The 19771-nt window shown below is 55.1% G+C and overlaps 1 long non-coding RNA gene across 1 annotated transcript in view; it reads left to right on the forward strand.

Annotated features, from left to right (window-relative positions):
• The first annotated feature begins 650 nt into the window (after positions 1-650).
• LOC116217604 overlaps positions 651-19771 on the forward strand; it is a 30061-nt gene continuing 10940 nt past the window's right edge. Inside the window, exons 1-2 of the long non-coding RNA XR_004162305.1 lie at positions 651-1233; positions 16995-17063. This is a non-coding gene — a long non-coding RNA (uncharacterized LOC116217604). The remainder of the gene's footprint in view (positions 1234-16994; positions 17064-19771) is intronic.

The following is a 19771-nucleotide window of genomic DNA, read 5'->3' on the forward strand; positions in this document are numbered from 1 at the left end:
GGGCGGGGGGCTCCCTGGAGAGGTGGAAGGGTCCCGAGGGCGGGGGGACGTGGGGGAGTGTGGGACGGGAGAGGGGATTTGAGCGAGTTCTGAGGTTTGCGAGAGGCTCTGATAGACAGAGCTGGGGAACCCCGAGGGGATGGGGCGTGTTGTGGGGTGGGGAGGTGTCCTGTGAGCCCTCCCCGGAGTGCTGCAGAGCTCCCAGCTCCCAGCGGTGTCCAGAGGCCACAATACAGCTGTGAGTGCCCCGGGTTGGGGTGGGAGATGGGGGGCTCTGAGCCAACCCCCACCCCACGCACCTCCAGGGCGATCTCCATAGCATAGAGGGAGATCTGCAAGCAGCAGAATGTGGGGAATTTGGTGTTTGCTTCCCCAGCCCTGACCCCAGTGGTTCATTCTCCCTGGGGGGCTCTGGGAGCACTGAAGCATTGCGGTGCCTCTGGGCGGCTCCAGTTTGTGAGCACAGCTTCAGAGTTGCTTTGTGGAATTGTCAGCGTGGGATTGTGCAGCTATAATGGAGAGCTGCAAAGATGGTGGGGGGCCTGGAGCGTCTCCCTGATGGGGAAAGACTGATTGCTTTGGGGCTGTGCAGCCTGGGGGAAAGAAGGCTGATGTCAGGGGCTGAGCTGCTGGAAAGGAGCTCTGCAGAGAAGGAGCTGGGGGTCCTGGTGGCCAGCAGGATAACCACAAGCCAGCAGTGTGTTCTGGCAGCCAAGAAGGCCAATGGTTCCCTGGGGGTCACTGCACACAGCACGGCCAGCAGGGCAGGGAGGTGCTCCCCACTCTGCTCTGTGCTGGGGAGGCACCATGAGGAGCACTGGGCCCAGTGCTGGGCTCCCCAGTTCAGGACAAACTGGGAACTGCTGGGAGACCCCCACGGAGCGTGCAGAGCTGTGGGGACAGGCTGAGAGCCCCAGGGCTGAGCAGCTCAGGGAGAGAAGGGGAGAGGGGATCTGATCAGTGCTGATCAATATCTCCAACCCTTACAATTCTGTCATCGTTTGGTTGAGGTGTGTGGTCTGACAGTAAGCACTCCTCATCCTGCACAGCTCCAGTGCTGCCCTCTCCTCGCTGCGTCCCACCGTTATCTTTGTGAAGTTATCCCTTCTCTCCCTGCTCAGGCCCCTTCCAACGACGACGTTCCAGCGTAACGTGGAGGAGTCCAACACGAAGGCGTTGCTCTCACTTCAGCAGGCTGCCCGATTTGCTTTGCCTCGCTGCAGCACTCTTTGAGTAGGGCATTTTTTTTTTTTTTTTTGGCCAGCGGCGCTGAAGTCTGAAGGGATTGTCTGGTTCTTTGCAAACTGCTTTAAAAATAGTTGTCACTGAAATGCAGTCGTTTCTGGAGGGGAATTCGGCTGCAGTTCTGAACCACGGGCTTTGCTGGATGGTTTTCTTGGATTGGGATTTTCTCGGTGGGGACTAAGAATAACTTCACTGTTTAAAAGTGGAGGAGAAGTCTGTGGGAGGTGGATTCAACAGCCAGATTTCAGAAAATGAGTAGGTTAAGGTCCTCGTTCCTTGTTCTGTGAAGTGAGAGATTGCATTTGCCTTCTGTGACGTGAGTGCAGGGATTGGTGTCACCAAGCATCATCGCTTTGTGGGCTGGAGAGTGCTGGAGTGCTTGTTTGCCTTTGGTGTTAGAACAGCCAACCCCAAAAGCAGTGGGGTCGGCTGATGGGAGCACCTCAGCAATGGAAATCAGACAACTGTGGGATGGTTGGGTTGGAAAGGTCCTGAAAGATCACAGAACCACGGGATGGTTGGGTTGGAAGGGCCCCAAGGCCCCCCTCAGCCCCACCTTTTGCCCTGGGCTGCTCCCACCCCCATCGGCCGCCCAGGTTCCCATCCGTGGCCCAGTGAACCTCCAGGGATGGGGCGCCCACACTTCTGGGCAGCACTGCCAGGAATTCCCACATCTCAGTTGGATTTCCCCTCCAGGAGCTCTGCTTCTGAGCAGCACCTTCTATTTCTGCCCCTCTCCCAGCCTGGAAGTCCTAAAGTGGGCCAATACGTAGCACCCAGCAGAGCTCACCGCTGTGAGAACTTTTACAGCACAGCCACGAATCTCCTTAATTGTGTGCCAATCCTTTGCTTGTACCTAATTGCAGAATGCTAAACACTTCCTCTGCCTTTTGGCACTTGCCTGTCAACCAGCTAAAAATTATTCTGTCCACCTTCCTCAGCCTCAGCCCAGCTCCACGCCCAGTTATTTTAATCTTCCCCTGTAAATCAATCCCTCCAGCTGCTCGACTCCGTTTTCCTGAATGCCTTCCAGTTTGCCAGAATCCCTCTGTGGCTCTGAGCTGGACGTGGTTCCCTCCAGTGCTGGGTTGGGGCTCCGCGCTGCGTCCCGGGTTACGAAGAAGGGAAAGCATTACAAAAGCTTTTAAATGAGTTGAAACCTTCCGATTCATTTTGTGTCTCACTCCAATGTAACCTTCCCCCACACTGGCATTAATCTGTACTAATTCTCACTCTGCTCGTATTTCTGCTCTCTCAAGGTTCCCTGCTTCCCAGTTTTCTCCAGCATTTCCCACCGTGTGCGTTTGGTGCTCTGATTTTTTTTCTTTCTCTCGGTGTGATTCATGGAGCTCCTGGGTGAAAACAAACTTCCTGTGGAGCCGTGCTCAGCGCTGCAGTTGGGCACACACCTTGCTATGCCTGTGTTGCCCTTCTTCAGCAGTTCAGTGGGGCTGTGGTGAGCCTGGAAGAGCTGCAGTCCGTGTGGCACAGCCGCAGCAGCAGCAGCTGTGTAGAGGAGCAGCGTAGGAGCAGACAGGAATAATGGGACCTGGCTGCAGGACTGTAACTTCTCAGCAGTGTCTTTATTCAGAGCCCCTGGGACCTCAGCTGTGGGAGCAGCGGGGCTGTAGGAAGGTCTGTGTGTGGTGTGGGGCAGGCGGGAGGTTTCCTTCCCCTCTTCTGAAAGGGGGAAGTTTGGGTGCTGGGCTGGCAGCGGGGAGGAGAGCAGTGCCCTGTGCCCAGCAGGACTCGCTGAGCTCCAGCAGCACTGCGCAGTGTGTTGGCTGAGAGCTGCAGGAGCCCTTTGGGGTGTGCACAGTGCTGGGGACAGCAGGGCTCGTCCACCCAGCCCGCGTGGGGCAGTGCTCGTGGTGCACAGCGTTGTGCAGAATGCATTACCAGAGGATCTCTTCGGTTAGAAATCGTTTTGGATTCATTTTCTGTGGTTTTATTTATTGGGCTCCAGCAGCAGAGGGGTGGCAGCAGGGACAGGGAGGTGATCGTCCTCCTCTGCTCCGCTTTGTGAGGCCCTGTCTGCAGCACTGCGTCCAGGGCTGGAGCCCCCAGCACAGGAAGGACAGGGAGCTGTTGGAGAGGGTCCGGAGGAGCCACAAAGATGAGCAGGGGCTGCAGCACCTCCCTGCAAAGCCAGGCTGAGGGAGCTGGGCTCGTTCAGCCTGGAGAAGAGAAGGCTGGGGGGGAGCTGAGTGCAGCCTGCAGACAGGAGGGGATCAGCTCTTGGAAAGGGGAGAAACAGCAGGACGAGGGGAACGGCTGGAAGTGGAGGGAGGGCAGCTTTCAGTTGGCTGTCAGGGGGAAGTTGTTTGCTGTGAGAGTGGGGAGGTGCTGGAACAGCTGCCCAGAGAGGCTGTGGATCCCCGTCCATCCCTGGAGGTGTTCGAGGCCAGCAAGGATGGGGCCCTGGGCAGCCTGGGCTGCTGTGAGATGTGGAGGTTGGTGGCCCTGCGTGTGGCGGGGGGTTGGAGCTTCGTGGTCCTTGAGCTCCCTTCCAACCCTGGCCGTTCTGTGATTTATGCTGCTGACTTCCTTGGGGCCAGATTTCCAAACCTGCTCCTCCTCCAAGCGTTCAGCACCCAAATACAACGCACACACTCCAGGAGAGCTTTTCATTGCTGGCAGAAAACGTGTTATGGCAGACCTTGGGGACTGGAGACCTGTTGCTTCTTAACTTCCCCCCCCTACACTTCAGAGTATTTCTTTTTCTCATTTTCCATTTCAAGGAGCTGGTAGCACGGCGGGCAGGTGCAGAGCAACAGAGCAGAGGTGTGAGCGGGTCTGGGTGTCCCAGGGGAGCCCCAAGGCCCCTTGGTGAGGAGGAAACCGCGCACCGTGAGCGCAACGAAAGCACATTTATAGCCTGCCTTCCTTCTGAGCCCACCACGGGTTCCCATCCACCACACGGTGCTGCAGCAGCGCCTGCCACATCTCATCATGCTGACAGATCCCCAGCTCGTGTCCCTTGGGAGTCCCCAGCAGATGGGTGCCCACCCTGCGCCCGCAGCCCCTGGGTTCCTGGCCATGCCCTGCGGTGATGTTCTTTGCTCCGCCGCATTCTCCCTCTGGGGAGCTCGTGTTTTTCTTCTGTTTGGCTGCAATTAGCCTTGGCTGCTGGGAGCCTACCTTAATTGTTTCTCTGAAGCTCAGCTTTGTAGTCTTCCAGGAGGTTTCTTGCTGTTCTTTCCACCCTTTGCCACACCTGGTTGGACACGCGTGAGCGCACACAGCCATCCAGCAGCCCCTGCGTAGCACGCGCTGCGCTGTGCCGCGTGCCAAAGCTTGACATTTGTTTTTAAAACATGATTAATTCAGTGCCTTAAACAACTCCAACGCAGTGTGGTTTCACCAGGGCTAAACCCAGCTTTCGTGCTGGCTAATTACTGAGCGGAACAACTTTCTTGGATTGCACCTCTTCCCACCAAACCCTGCACACTCGGCTGGGAGGCCCGACTGGCTGCGGTGAGCTCTCCTCCCTCCGTGCAGGAGCAGGGACTGCTGCCCCACATGGGGACGGAGCTGAGCTCCAGGATGTCAGCACGGCCATTTGTTGCACTTCCCAGCAGCAGCGACGCACTCGGCTCGCAGGGATTGCCAGCAGAGCTGGCCCTGCAGCGCTCTGGAACGCTGCTGTGCCGTCCCACCCTCGTGCAGGAGATGCAGTGCCAGCTGCTTGGCCAGCAAACAAAGCGCGGGGCCGTGCTGCGCCATGCAGGGATTTCTCTCTGCACGCTCAGCCTCGCCTCCCAGCTCTCTTTGTGAGGCACAGCCACGAGCTGCCCCTGCAGGAGAAGCACCACGGAGGTGTTTTCCCCCCTTCTCAAACTGCTTTGCTACGAAATGCTCGTTGTGCTTTTGGTTCGAAGGGCGAAGCTGCCAAGTTCTCCGTCCCTGCTGTTGGGGACGGGCTGCCATGCTCTCAGTGCTGCTGCTTATGCAGCTTTCTCATTTTTTTTTCCTATTTTTTTTTCCCCTTGTAGAGCTGTTTTCAGCCCTCGCTCCGAATACCATTGTTGCTATTAAAAATAACATTAAAAAAACCCCAAAGGCAGCTTTCACAAACTTCAGCATATGAAGAACTTGGCTGGAGGTGAACTTGGCAGTGCTGGGGAATACAGCAGAGTGTATTTATACCTGAGTGACGGCGCTGAGCTGCGTTATACCCTTTAACTGTTTCCAACGTGAGTAAAGCAGGCTTAGAGCAGAACACGGCGCCGCGTTTTCTGCCAAATGCTTTCGTTGGTGCTGAGTCTGCGGAAGGAGCAAACCTTCGTGGTGCAGAGCAGGTGCTGCTGGTCGTGTCCCTGGTCGAAGGTGCTGGAAATTCATGGGGGTTTTTTGGAAGTGAGGGGCTGCTGCTGCTGGCCGAGCAGCCCTGGGTTGCCATTTACGGCTGTAAGAACAACACGTGGGGTTTTCTTCCCCTCCACGCTGGCAGTGGAGCTGTGGGGGGGGCTGGCCGTTCTCCTGCCATCCCCATGGCAGCAACGTCCCCCTCTTTGTGTGTGGTGGTGGAGCGGGGCTGGGTGAGGAGCGGAGGGAGACGAGGAGGGGTGACGGCGACGGCCCTGGGTCAGCTGTTGGGGCCCCGAAATGTGAGAGCAGACACGGCGAGCGCCTGCAGTGCAGATTTACTGCCTGCAAATGGGGCCGAGGAGGCCTGCCTGCAAGCTTAGCTGGATTGGAAGGAGTTTATATAAGGGCTTTGCTCATCACCTGCACTGGGCTCACGCTGAGCAAAGCCAACGCGATGAGACGTGGCTGTGGGACGTCACCCCGAGCGCAGTCAGCAAGCAGATGTGTTGTGATGGAGCTCTGAGAGGCCCCGCGCCGCCTTCCTCTGCATGCTTCTCATCCATCCGCCCGCTGCTGCCTTGCCTTTGCTTTTGGAAGCTCCCTGCCCTCGTGTGAGCAGCGTTGCGGTCGCTGAATCCGTCACCTGCGTGAGGTTTTGAATGGATCTGTGCTGTCTGTAGGAAATGGTTGCTTTGTTCACGGCTGAAACGCAATCGCTCCGAAGGTGGAAGGCAGCTCTGGTCAAACAGTCGTGTGCTGAATTTCCAGACGTGCCTTTTATTTGGAGGATTTCTTACTCCCCTCTGATTTCAGGGCTCGCATATCGAATAATGATTCCATAAAGCGTGTGTGCCTTCGGATGCTGAGTAAATAAAAACGCCCGCCTGCGGTGTAAATAATAACAGGTGGGACGGAATACTTTTCCTTTATGACAGCCCTCAAACTGAGCTCTGTGCCGTCCCCCCGTCCTGCTGCTGCTGTTCCCATGGCTTTAATTCACGGGCAGTGCTTACACCAGAGCCTCGCAGCACCACGCAGCCCTGACTGGGACCTGCTGTAGAACTGCTCACACACCATCGCAGGGAAAACACGTCCGAGTTTCACTCGGGCTCCTCAGTCCCACTTTCGGGAGCTGTTTTTCCTCACTTCCATTGAAACATGGGCTCCTATCGACTGAATAATTTCAGGAAATGGGTTGCAATTTTAGGTCACTTTGGCATTTCCTCGATAAAGCAGCGCGTTCTGCAGGGCCTGTCACAGCCCTGCAGTAATTATCTCTGCTCAGTGAGAAGCAGTGGCTCTCTGAGGTTTTTCTCCCTTTCTTAAACTTGAGTTATTTCTCTCTCCTGCAGTAGATCTCTTGCAGCACGCTGTGAAGACGCACACGCCCAAAGATGTATTGCTGCTAATGAAGGAGCACGGGGAGACCCGGGGCTGCTGGCTGCTTTTTGGAGATGCTTTTTGCTCCGTTTGCTGCAGACCTGAGGGCAGTACCCAAAGAAATCCCACCTGGTGATCTGTCCTGAGCATCTTTTCCTGTAGGCTGCGAGGGTTCGTTTGGTTGTGGCAGGAAGGAGGGCAGCAGAGGTCGTGGGGAGGTTTGCGCTGTGGTGCTCGGCGCTGGGCACAGGTCTGCTCTCACCTGCTGTCCTTCTGGGTTCACACTGAGGTTGTTTTGTTCCCTGTGCCTGTGCTTAGCAGAGGAGCAGCGTCTGCCCTCGTCTCGGAGGTGGTGGAGCTGGGAGTTGAGTTGGTGTAACGTCCGGCTCAGGGACTTCTGTGCAGCTCCCCCTAAGCTGGAGAGGTCCTGCAGCAGCCACTGGGTGATGAACCGTGATTTGAGCCTTGCTGCTGCTGAGGAGCTGCTCTGTGCTCCCACCAAATCACATCCTGGTGCCAAGGAGCCACGCTCTGCCTGCTGCTGGAGTCCTTCAGCCCTTCTCTTACCAGAAACTGGAAGGGGAAGCACAGTTCTGCCTTGTGAGTAATTGGACTATGGTTTAGAAATGATCTTTCTCCATCTTCTTGCCTGGGGAAGTTGCTGACTTGCTGGTTTGTGTTGGATTTTGTCTCATATTCATCAAAGGCTTCCAGACCCTTTGGACAGATGCCTTTTTGTGTTAGGAATCTGATACTTGGCACTTCACTAGAGAAACCTTGCTCGTGTTAAAGCCTGTTGTGCCAAGCAAGGGCTGCTCTGGCGGTGTTTGGTGAGGCTTGGTGAGGGAAGGCATTTCAAGAGAAGCCACTGTTTGTTTCCCAGGAATCTGCTTGAGCAGGGAGGAGCAGGAGGACGCACAGAGGATGGGGCCAACTCTGCTGAGTGGTGCACAGCAGTGGGACGGGGGGAAATGGGCACAAAATAAAACCCAGGCAGAACTTTGCTGTGAGGTGCCTGGGGAGGGGGGAGGGGGGTCCCCAAACCCACCTGCGTGCTTCCCTCACCCTTCAGCTGTGTGTGACCCCAGCATCCTTCCCTCTGTGCTGTGATGTGTGCAGCCCTGCAGCGGGGCTGGGAGGTGATGTGGGACCTCCCCAACACCTCTCCCACATCAGAGGCCAGGCCAGATCTGATCTGGAGGTTGGCCAGGGCGAGGAGGTTGGTGGACAACCAGGCTCTTCTAACAGCTCTTATCCTGCCAGCCCCTGGCTGGAAGCAGGGTTAAGGAATGGCACTTTTTGTTATGGTAACAGTAAAGTCGGTATTGTTTACAGGAGTTATAAACAGTGAGTGGTGTGGCTGGCAGGACTGGTGGAAGCTGTGCTGGGGGAAGCATTCTGGCTGCCCGGGGCTCTGAGCCGAGGGGTTTGTTGATCTTAGTCTAAGGGAAAGCTTTTCTAGTCCCAGCCGGGTGCCTTTGGCTGATGTGCTGCCCCGGGGCTCTGGTAATCCTGTGCTGGGGTTTTACATCTGACAGGACGCTGACAATGCTCCCTGTCCCATCTCATGCGTGTCTGGAGGAGGACAGCAGCTCTTGGTGGCGGCTTCTGCTTCATGTGAGATTTGAGCCTTTTCCCAAAGCGTGTGGGAACGCTCTTATTTGCAGCCGCGCTGTCGCTTTGCTCCTCCGTGCGCTGCTGCCTGCTTTGCAAGGCTCTTGGGCCCTGCCTTCTAGGAAGGGACATCCTGCTAACAGCAGCTGCTGCTCACGGCAGTAGTGCAGCTCCAGGGCTGCTGGGTGGCTCTTGCAGGCAGGGAGCAAGGATGTATTTGGTGCTGTGTGGATCCCGCAGTCACCAGCAGGCCTGCTGCTGGGGACATCCTGTGGCCGAGCTGTGCAGGCTCGAGGCTCAGAGCTGTGCAGCCAGGAGGGACCCCCTTGGACTTTTGCTTTTACTCCGAGCCGGAGGTTGACTCGTAATGACTTGTTAAATACGGCGTGTCCATCGGAGATTTACCTCGTAGTAGTTCCTTGCCAATATTCCAGTTTATACAGTTGGGTTTACTTTATCAAGCTTATAAAGCATCAGGGTGTTGTGGCTCCGAAGCAGATTTTACAGCGCTGGCTTTTGGCGTTCTTTCCCAGCTGACAGTTTTAAGCTCGCCTGTCGCTTTTTGGTTGCAAAGCAAACATTCTCGCTCCTTCCCTCACACCCCAGAATAACTCTGAAGTCAAAGCCTGGGGCTCCCAGCAGCCGGCACGCTCCCCCTCAGTGCCATCCTCCCTGCACAGCTGAAGAGCTCTCAGCACATCTCCGGGCGTGAGAGATGGTGACGAAGAGGTGAACGGAGAGCCGGGCAACCCAGGGGAGGAACGGGCCGCTTCCCTGAGAGCCTGCAGGCACCGAAGTGGGGCTGAGAGCCGGCAGCCGCTTCCAGCCGAGCTCTGCAAGGACCGCAGGGCAGCTCGGGCAGCAGGGCTGTGCCTGCTGAGTGTCCAGGCGGCTGCTCTGCCTAAAAAGGAAGAACTCTTCGTTTTTATGGCACCTGAAGGTGGGTTTGGTGGGGCTCTGTGCCATCGCAGCAGTGCTGGGGGTGGGGCTGGGGGTGGCAGCACCGAATGCAGCCGGGTTGCTGGGATGGAGCCGGGTCCCCTCTGTGCTGTTCGGGGTGCTGCTGCTCTCTGGCTCCAGATTTCAGCTGAGCGTCCGTTTGGAAGGTCAGGAAACACAAAGCAGAGAGCGTTAATGGCTGCGCTTAGACGAATAATAAAGAGCCTTTCCTGGAAGGGTCTCAAAGCAACATGTTTCCTTCCTTGCATTTTAGTGGGAAATCTCTTACTATTTTTGAAAGCTTGGGGCAGTGCCTTACACTTCCTTCTTTTTTGGGTAGTGGCCTAGAAATGGCCATCGTGCTCTGCCTTTCCTTCCCCCGTGCTTATCCAGCAGCTCTTTGCTTTTCGTTGCGCTGAACCTCCCCCTCGCAGTTCCTGCTCCCAGTGGCAATTACGGATTCTGCGCTGAGCCTGCCTGCAATCTTGTCTATCCCTCTGTCTAAGATGTATGCCGCGGCACAGATCCTGTGCAGCCATCCATAATAATCTCGTTTATTGTGGTTTTATCTCTTCTTCCCAGTAGCGATGTACTGCCTGTCCTTGGGGCTCCTCTGGTGTCTTGAGCACCATTTGGGTTTGAATAGGCTTGTTTGTATCGAGGCTCCGCTTGTTAATGCTCTTGGCATGGCTCCCAGGTCTCAACAAAGTTACCCAAATTGATCTGGGATGGCCTTGTGACTCATTAGTCTGCGAGAATTAATCCCATGTAGCTCAGCCTCATCAAAACCGAACTCCTCGCTCTGTGCTGCCTTTCACACGAGCTGCCGTGGGCAGGGAGGTGGGAGCTGCAGGGCTCCCAGCTGGCCCAAGTCCCTGCGGGAGGACGCAGGGATCCTCACCGCGCCGTGCTGTCATTTTTACAAAAGCTGCCCCTCTCTCCAGGTCCTCCACCCTTCTCAAAAGCCCTTTGCTCTGTTTGGCAGCACGGCAGGACTGCAAACAGGTTTTCTCTGTTGCCCATCGGTGGAAAGGCACCTTGCCTCCAGCTGCACCCTGCTCAGGCTTGTTGCTGCACGCTCGGGCTGATGGTGCTGCCAGGCTGCCATGCTGGGATGCTGTGCTCTGCTGGGCTGCCATGCACTGATGAGAGCTGCAGCGTCGTTTTGGAAAGCAGAACAACTCAACCCACAGCAGCCACAGGTCGGGTGGGAGCACACACATCAACCCACACAGAGCACAGAGCTGATCCCACCCACAGCCGTGTGCTTCTCTGCCCGAAGCCAGCAGCCCTCGTCTTTGTGCACTGCACCTCTCAGCTCACCTCCTTTCTCTCCGTGTCCCCATCTCCAGTGGTTCTGCTAATTTAGCAGCTCATCCTTCGGGCGAGTGAATGGTAGCAGAGAGCACACACACGTCAGCAGAGCGTGCCATTTGCTTTTGTTTTCTGTTCCACTTTCAGCCTATTTTTAGGAGGTAGCTCTGCAGCTCTTTTGGTTTTGTTTCATAGTTGATGCAAACCTCTAGCTTTAATTTTGTGGTCATATTAATATAAAGTTTATCCTTCTGATTTATGGGAATGAACCATAAATGTGCTGGTGCTGGGAAACCAGAGAGTGCATCCCTGCAGGGCGGGGAGTCGTGCTGTGGGGCTGTGCTGTGCCATGGGGCTGTGCTGTGCCATGGGGCTGTGCCATGGGGCTGGGCTGTGGGGCTGTGCTGTGGGGCTGTGCTGTGCCATGGGGCTGGCTGTGGGGCTGTACTGTGCTGTGGGGCTGTGCTGCGCTGTGGGGCTGCGCTGTGGGGCTGCGCTGTGCTGTGGGGCTGGGCTGTGAGGCAGTGCTGTGCTGTGGGGCAGTGCTGTGCTGTGGGGCAGTGCTGTGCTGTGGGGCTGTGCTGTGGGGCAGTGCTGTGCTGTGGGGCTGTGCTGTGGGGCTGCGCTGGCACATTTGCAACAGAACAATTTCTGCATCCACCCGAGATTCACTGGGATTTGAAGTATTTCAGCTTGTTTTGCAAGACGCAGATGTACGAGTGTTGGGCACAGGCATTCCTGCAATAACAATAGTCACATGCAAGCACAACAATAGAGCCTTATTTTTAGAGTGTTTTTCATACCAGCCCTGTCCCCCAGCGTTCAGCAGTTTGTGGTTGGGGATTTGTGCCATCTGGAGATGTGAGGGGAAGGTTTTCAGTGGGGCTCTGTGGCAGTGCAGAAGAAGCGTGCGCTGTTTGGAGTCCCGCGGTGATGCAGGGTGTGGGCTGTGCGTGGGGCAGCTGGACGTGGGGCAGCAGGAGCAGCTCTGGGGGGATGAGGGGCATCCTATCCTGGTCTCCAGGCCGTGGTTGCTCATTACTTCTGCAAATCGTGACTCGCATCTGCAGATCTTGGCTTCAGACTGCTTTCCAATCTCGACTTCTCGTCGGCGGTTGGCTGGAGCAGGTCTGTAACAGCTTTGCAAACAGAATACCTGCTGCCTCTGCCTGCATCGTGGCACGGATGGGGGCCGTCGTGGGCACCTGGTGGGACGTGAGACGCTTGCAGTGAGATGCATTTTGGAAGAGTCCCCGTGGGTAACACACAGAACCAAAGAAGAGCAGTCAGGCTGCGGCTGTTCCTGTGCTGCCCAACCAAGGCTGCAGCCAAAACCGCGTCCTGAGGCTGCGGCACACTTCAGAAACCCTTCTGTGTAAAGCTGACCTGAAAAGATGCAGAGCATCTCGGATGAAAGGGCCCATAAATGCCAGAAGTGCTTTGGAAAACCTGCATCCTGCTTCTTGTCTCTTTCTCCTAAAGTGTTTCCAAATGGAAGTTGCTCGAAATGGGTTCCGTGAGGTGCCAGCACCGTCCTGGGGGAAATCCCGTTCAGGAAGGCTGGTCTTTCATTGCTGCTGTTGATGCGTGTAGTACATCTAATTTGTTTTAAGGGAGTGAAAATATTACCCCTAGGTGTCTGTCTAGACTAGGATAAGGGGCTTGGTTTCGTTCTTAATGGGTTAGTTAACGTGCTTTGGGACCACTTTGGTTTATGGACTGATTTACCAGGGGGAAAGCAGCATATGGGTTGGCTTTAATATCTGCAGGAAGAATGGAACTTTTGAAAAAAAGGGGAAATGTTGATGATTGAGGCAAGAGAAGGGATCTCACTGCCAGCCCAGCAGCACGGCCCGCTCTATGAGCCTCAGTAGGCAGAATGGCACCTGTGGTGTTGCTGCAGTGCCGGGGAGCAGCGGGGGATGGGATCCCCGTGTGCATGGGGGGCAGCGGTGGGGAAGGGCGGCGTTTCCCTATCGGATCGGGGAGCACTGAGGGCAGCAGCAGAGGGGAATGAGCTGCAAAGCCGCACGAGGGGACGGCGCTGGGCAGGATTAGGGTTAGAACTCTCCTGTCTGCCTGCCTTCCCAGTGCAGGGGCTTCATAGGGTCACTGTGGTTGGAAAAGACCACTTCAGGTCATCGAGCCCAACCTTCTGGACCTGCCATCCCCGGGATGGATTTTCCATTTGCACCGAATTGTTCTGAAGGGATTTTGCCTGGTTTGAGTTCCGCAGGTGCTAATTTGATACTTTGATTTGTTTGAGGGTTTTCTGTTTTAATTCTCTCGACTCTTCACAAGGGAATTATGCTGGCAGGTTCCAGGTGGCTCTGCTGACCGCCTGATTTATTGAGCAGCCTGCAGCCCGCTTGGTGAGTTGCACACAGAATTGATGCAGTGTCTGCACCGCCGCCTTCACACTCCTGACTCACATTTTCCAAAGCCTCAAAATAAAGTAGATCGTCTCCAGTTCTTTCTTCACCAGAGCAGTAATCTGAGCTTAACTTCAGGAAAAAGTCATCTTTGTCAGCGCTGACACCCGTGGGTAAGCAGTGAGGTGGTAAACATGTGCAGCATGCCCTCGTCCTGCCTTTGGGAGCATCCTCTCGCGAGGCTCCACTGCGTCGGTGAGGAACTGCGGGTTGCAGGTGAAGGTGGGGATGAGATCGGCTGCAGAGACGCACTGTTGGAAGCCGGGCTGCTGACGTTTTCCTGCATCCCGTGGCTGCCCAACCCAGGGGTGCTGCTGGGCAGCGCAGTGCTCCGGGGACTGCCGCGAAGCGTGGCTTTGGGTTTACTTCCTGCAGGCAGTCCGTGCTTGTTAGCAGGGTAAGAGAAAATCACACGTGAGCTATGGCAGCATGGTGTGCTTTGCTTGGAAGTGACTTTTCAGTTTTCTCTGGCCACAGCTGCCCGTCAGCTCGGTGATGACGGAGCTCTGAAGCACACTTTGGTAATCTGTCTGCGTTTCCTCGCTTCCCCTCACCATTCCCAACATGCTAAAAATCATCAAAGCGGTGAAATACTGTTCCACGCTGCAGGAAGAGGGATGGGAGTGTGTTGCTGGTATCCAATCATCTGCTTATCCTGCCTGTTCTTAAGAAGAGAATTTATTGAAGCAATTTATCCTGACTAAATGTGATATAAATCTGAGCACATGTATGTGCATAGCAGCCCTATTCCGTCGTGAACGAGCGGCTGAATCTGCCTTTAAAGAACGAGCAAAGCTTCCTGCTGCCAGCCCAGCAGCTCTGACTGCGTGCTGTCCCCAGTTCGTGGCAGAGCTGTGCCGTGGGATGGGGCTGGCAGGCAGAGCACGAGGCAGCACCGGGCTCTGCTTCGCTTTGCATTGCTTTCCTTTGGTTTGCTTTGGATTGCCTTGCTTTCCTTTGGTTTGCTTTGCTTTGCTTTGGTTCCCCCTCTCTCATTCTCTGTGGGCCGCTGGAGCCCCAGCAGCCATGGCTGATCCGTTTCTTTCGTTTCTCAGGCAGTTTTAATTCGCCTTGGAATTGTGGGCTTAGGGCTCTGCTGACCTCGTGCTGTTCTTGTTGGGAAGGCAGAGGGTGGGATGGACAGATTTCCAACCTTAGCAGTGCAGTGTTGGCTGCCCTGGGAGACACAGCAGCTCCTTCCCATAATTATGCCACGTGTTGGACAATAAGATTTGTTTGTTGATGGAACAGATACATCCCCAAGCTCATCCCACACCACCATACGCATGCAGGGGTGGCTTCAGCAGTCTGTAAACACTTCCAGCGCTGAGCTGTTTGACAGCAGGGTGTGTTATGGCGTTTCCTGCAGCTCGTGCCCTCACTGCTGGCTCAGTGCTGCAGCTCTCACCGTGGGCAGCACCACTGCTGCAATGTGGGCCGGCCTGGGAGCCTCTGGGTCCGGGGGTGAGCTGGGGAGCCCCGAAGGCTCAGGGTCCCCTCGCAGCCTGCGCTCCAGGAGGAGCTTCTTAGGATGGCCGTGCTGCTATTTCCATCCAGGAATGCTTTTCAGACATTAACCTCCGAGCCCCGCGAGTGCAAACTTGTGCCCCAGGCTCTGGAAGCAACTTGTCAAAGCCTGCACAAATCAGTGACTAAATGCAGAGTGGAGAGGCTGGAAATAATGACTTGCTTCTACTTTCAGTGTGATGGACAACGCTGCCTGCAGCTCGTGTGCTGAGTGCTGTGACTCCTCCGTGCCTCCTATGGGCGAGGAGGACAGGCACAAAGTCGGGCTGTGATGGGAAAACGAGATCCAGGCTGCCCAGGACAGCAGTTATCAGACCTTTAGTTGTTCTTTAGATTTACCACCTTTAGTTTTACCAGCCCCTGTACGGCAGGCGGTGAAATGACTCCAGTGCTGAGCTGCAGCGTGCTGCGTGTCCCAGCTGTTATCCTTTGTTCTTTCCTTACAGGAAGAGCAGTGACTGGGTGGCCCTGTGCTGCAGCTGGTGAGCAAGGGCTGTCTCTTGCCTCACCCAGCCTTGCATTGCTGTGCTCAGCTAACAGGAATATTACATGCTGTTCTTCTGGACTTTGAGTGCAGGTGACACAGCATATGAGGAGCTCTCTGCTTCCCTTCTCCTTCAAAGCCGTGGGTGCCACATCCCTGGAGGTGCTCATGGCCATGGATGAGGCCCTGGGCACCCCGTCTGGTGCCTGACATCGTGGTTGGCAGCTTTGGGTTGGATGTGAGATCCCTTCCACTTTGCAGTGTTGTGCAGTCAGTGTGAGCAGCGCTTTGGTGCCGTGGGAAGGTTCGACCTCTCCATCTCTCCCTGCTCTCGAGGCTGCACTGTGGGTAAAGCTCCGTCTTCAGGGCTTCCGTGTGCCTTCAGAGCAGCTGCTGTGCTGTCCTGTGCTGGGACACAGGCTGCCCCTTGCTGGCATCTCACCTCCCTGCACGGTGCTGTCACCTCTCAGTGCCCCACTGCGCCTCAGGGCTCTCGGTGGTGCTGGGATGTTTTTGCCCATCTTTACTGTCACTCTTGTCCCATCCGGGAGCGTTCTGCCCGCTGTCCGATTCCATTTGGGATGTCTGTGGGTCTGCTCCATAAATCCAAAGCCCGGTGCTGTGGGATCCCCCCCTTTTGGAGGGGAGGAACGGGCAGCCGCTTCTGCGCAGCTTTGGGTTGGTGCTGTGCTGTGCTGCAGGAGGTTCCGCCCTGCAGCCACGCGTTGGAGCCTCGCCTGGAAATTACTAAAGAATTTCTTTATTCCTCCTTAAACTACGTCGATTTTGAGCACCGGGGGACCGTTTTGAACCCCGTGTTGCTCACCCTGCGCTGCAGTGTTGCATTCTCAGAGCACTTTCCTGTACCCAGCTCCTAAAAGCAGTGCCCCCCTCCCCGGTGCCGTGTCCCCATGGATGCGGTCTGGCTGCTGAGCTTTCTGCTCCTGCACCCAACCCGGAGCACAGAGCTGCTGGAGCAGCCATGGCGTTCTCTGCAAAGCAAAGGGAGAGCATTCGCTGCGTGATGGCTTTTTAAAACCCCGCTATGAGAATAGCAGTGGGTGGAGGGAATGGTTATTCCTCCAATTTGGGGCGGTGGGGGCGGCTTTATTTACTCTTATTTCTTATTAATAAGAGTGGCTTCACTCGTAGCATAATAGGAGCGAGTGTTTTGTTATCCTTGGCTGTAATCTGTGATAAACTGCCCCTGCCATCAGCCTCGTAGTTTACCCACTAGGGAGCCGGATTATTGCCTTGTAAAATGGAGCACCACTCCTATAATCCCTTAATTAATTAAATGACAAATTTTAGTTCTCTCCCATTGAAAATATAACTTGCACATAGAGAGGACTTGGATTTATTCCATCGCTTCGTGCTCACACGTTGGGTTTTTCCCCCCCCCAAAGACCACCGCTGCCTTCGCTCGCTGCAGTGCAGGTGGGGACGAAGCGGTGGCTGATGCCTGGGGGCCGTGGGGCTCAGTGTGGGGCAGCCCCCTGTGGTTCCCAGTGGCCCTTTGCCCACAGGGCAGCACTTTTCCCATACATGAAAACCAGTGGGACCCTCCGACGCCTCGTTAACGGCTCGGGTTGATCTCTGTTCCCCGATGGGACGCAGGACGCAGCCATCTCCTCCTCCCTGATTAATTACAGTCCTGCACGTGGCTGCTTCTGCTCCAGGTATTTAAAATTGACTTATTTTTTTTCCCTTCTTATTTAACAGTTTCCTCTTTTCTGCTCTCTCCCCAGCGTAGCTGAGCTGCATGAAATATGGGCGACGACAGACCCTTCGTGTGCAACGCCCCCGGCTGCGGCCAGGTACCTGCACAGTGTGCTTTATTGTGAACGTGTCGCTGTGAATCAAAGTGGCTGTTTTATCACTGAGGCAAAGAGTTTAAAGGCGGTGTTTTACGTGATCACTGGAGGTAATCAGATCGGAGGATTTGCAGTGTGTAAATCCAGGTTATGAGCGAGCGCGGGCACTCCAACGTAATGAAACCTGCTGTGCTTTGTGGTGTGTTGTTATTCTGTCCGTGTGTCCGTGTGTTCCACTGCACAGCACAACCTCATCTCCGTTCACGTCTGCCCAGAGCTCTGCTGTCTCCTATCAGAGCATTGGGGAGGGCGGAGGTTCACTCCGTGTGGACGAGTTCTTTGCCGTGTGCATCAGCTGATGGTTTGTGTCGTGTTATGCAGACCCCAAACTGCTGTCGTCTGTTCCGGACTTGCTGAAAAATAGAAGGGAGGGAGAGGGAGAAAAAAGACCCGTTGTGAATTTTTGCTCTGTGGGTGACAAAGTGGAGTCGGCTGCAGCCGTGCAAAGCGTTGGTGCAAACTGGAGTGAGCCCCAGGCCGTCCCAGCGCTGCGTTGGTGGGAGGAGCGGAGCATTGCACAACCCTGCGTGTGCTGCTGCAATGGGGACTGGGAGGAACCAGCACAGCCCTGTGTGGGGTGTGGACAGCTGGGATGGTCTGTTCTGAAGCGTTCCGACCTCAGAATGCAACTGGTAGGATGGAGAGGAGGGGGCTCTGTGCCTTCAGTCGGGCCTCCGGCGCTCCGTGCCCGCCGTGTGCTGCTGGTCACAACGCCCCTGGGAGCTCTGACCCCCCACAGGGTCCCCCCCGTCCCCCCTGGGAGTTGAAAGGAGGGATAATGTTGCATCCCATGCGAATTCTGCGACATTTATTTTGTAGTGCTAGAAACGGGTCCAAAAAAAGGACTCCAAACCTGCACCTGTGGCTCTTTAACCAGCAGCGCTTCAGCTCTGCTGCACTTCGGTCCCGTCCGCAGCGCTTCCCATCCACGTGCAGGTGATCTTCCTTCTTTCTTTTTTTTTTTTTGTTAGGCTGCTTTTTATCCTGAACTTCTTTGCCTGTGAAATTGTGCAAGTCATTTATAAAATGTATTAGCTGCATTTGAGCACTTAATGATGTGAGCACCTCAATCATACAACCTTAAAATCGGATTCAAACAAGCAATTAAGGCAAACAACAATGTATTTAAATTTAATCTCCCACAATCTCCCACAAATGACATATAAAGGTGGTTGCTTCCTCCTTTCGCTGTTCCAGACTGCTGCTTATGGGTAATTCTGACAATTCTTCATGTTAATATTGAAATGTTCGAATCCAGGTAATTCATCCCGCTGTGATTCATTGTGATCCAGCCTGACCTCGCGCACGGCTTCCTGGAACGTCCTTCAGTACCCGTTCAAACCAGAGCATGTATGAAATAATGATGATCCAAGCTTGATTTAAAATATTTCCAGTGATGGAGAATTCACCGCAGCCCTCGGTTAAGTTGTTCTAACAGTTAATTGCTCTCTCTGGTGGGGAAGAATTGCCTTATTTCCAGTCTGAACCTGCTCGGCTGCAGCTCCTGGGCTGCGGATCTTATTAATTTTTGTTTGTTAGACAGAAAATCCTTCCTAGCAGATCTCGGTGGGTGTTTACCGACCGATGGAGTCACCCTTTGCAGTCCTTCAGACTGCACACACAGCCCCAGCCTCTCCCTGTAGGTCTCCTGTGAGCGGAGCAGCAGCATGGGGAGATTCTTCCCAGCCCAACAAAGAGCTGTGCTGGTGCTGGAGGGGCTCTCCTGCAGCGTTCAACTCATTTTCTCATTCTTTAAGACCTTTGGGTGTATTTTGTATACAAGTACTGCTGAGTGGGCAGCTGTGCTGGATATTGAGCCACTTTGGCCACCAGGGTCACCGTGTGTGGGGCAGTGCCTGCTGGCTGCGTCCCTTTGCCGTGGCTCCGATGTCTCTGTTCCTTTCACTTCCAGACCTCTGATCTCTTCCCCGATCCGTCAGCATGTTTTGGTCCCTGCAGGCTCCTGCTTCTTTGGGTACATCCCCCATTTTCGGGGGGATTCTGTTCCCAAGGACGTGCTGCCAGGGCTCCAAACAGCGGCAGTGGGTTCAGCTTCCGTCACCAGAAGGCACAGAGCAACCATCAGCGCCGTTCCACTCCGAGTGCTGCGTCCTTCCCTGTGTGAGCTCTGCATTGAGATGCACAGCAGCGCCAGAGGTGACAGGAGGAGGGAGAACAGAGCCAGGCCGACCCGAGCAGGGGACTGAAGGCAATCACCATGAAACCAGTGGTGATTTTCTCACTTCAGCTTAAAGGCAAAAGAATTCTTTTGTTTCCCAGTGCCATTCCTTTGACCCGTCGGCTGCTTCCTTCCCTCCGTACCTCACACCACCCCAATTCTTTGGCTTTGTTCCTCTTTTCCCTGCTTTCCCTTCATTGCTTTGGGCACAAGGAGGCCATAGGACTGAATTTCCAGGGCAGCGAGGAGGGGGAAATGGGAGCAGCCACCAAAAATAGATGCGCTGATCCCTCCGTGCCCCCCACATCACCGCGGTCAGTGGGGCTCCGGGGGGGGGCCATAAACATGTTGTGGTTGCTAGGTCTGTAAGGGCTGTTATTTTGGGATCCTGTGTGTTCCATCACTTCCCAACAGCACGACTGCTGCGACGCAGCTGACTTCTAAATGCTCCCCATGCTTTTAAAAAGGGTTC

The sequence above is a fragment of the Meleagris gallopavo genome (genome assembly GCF_000146605.3).
Source record: "Meleagris gallopavo isolate NT-WF06-2002-E0010 breed Aviagen turkey brand Nicholas breeding stock chromosome 22 unlocalized genomic scaffold, Turkey_5.1 Chr22_random_7180001863466, whole genome shotgun sequence".
NCBI lineage: Eukaryota > Metazoa > Chordata > Aves > Galliformes > Phasianidae > Meleagris > Meleagris gallopavo.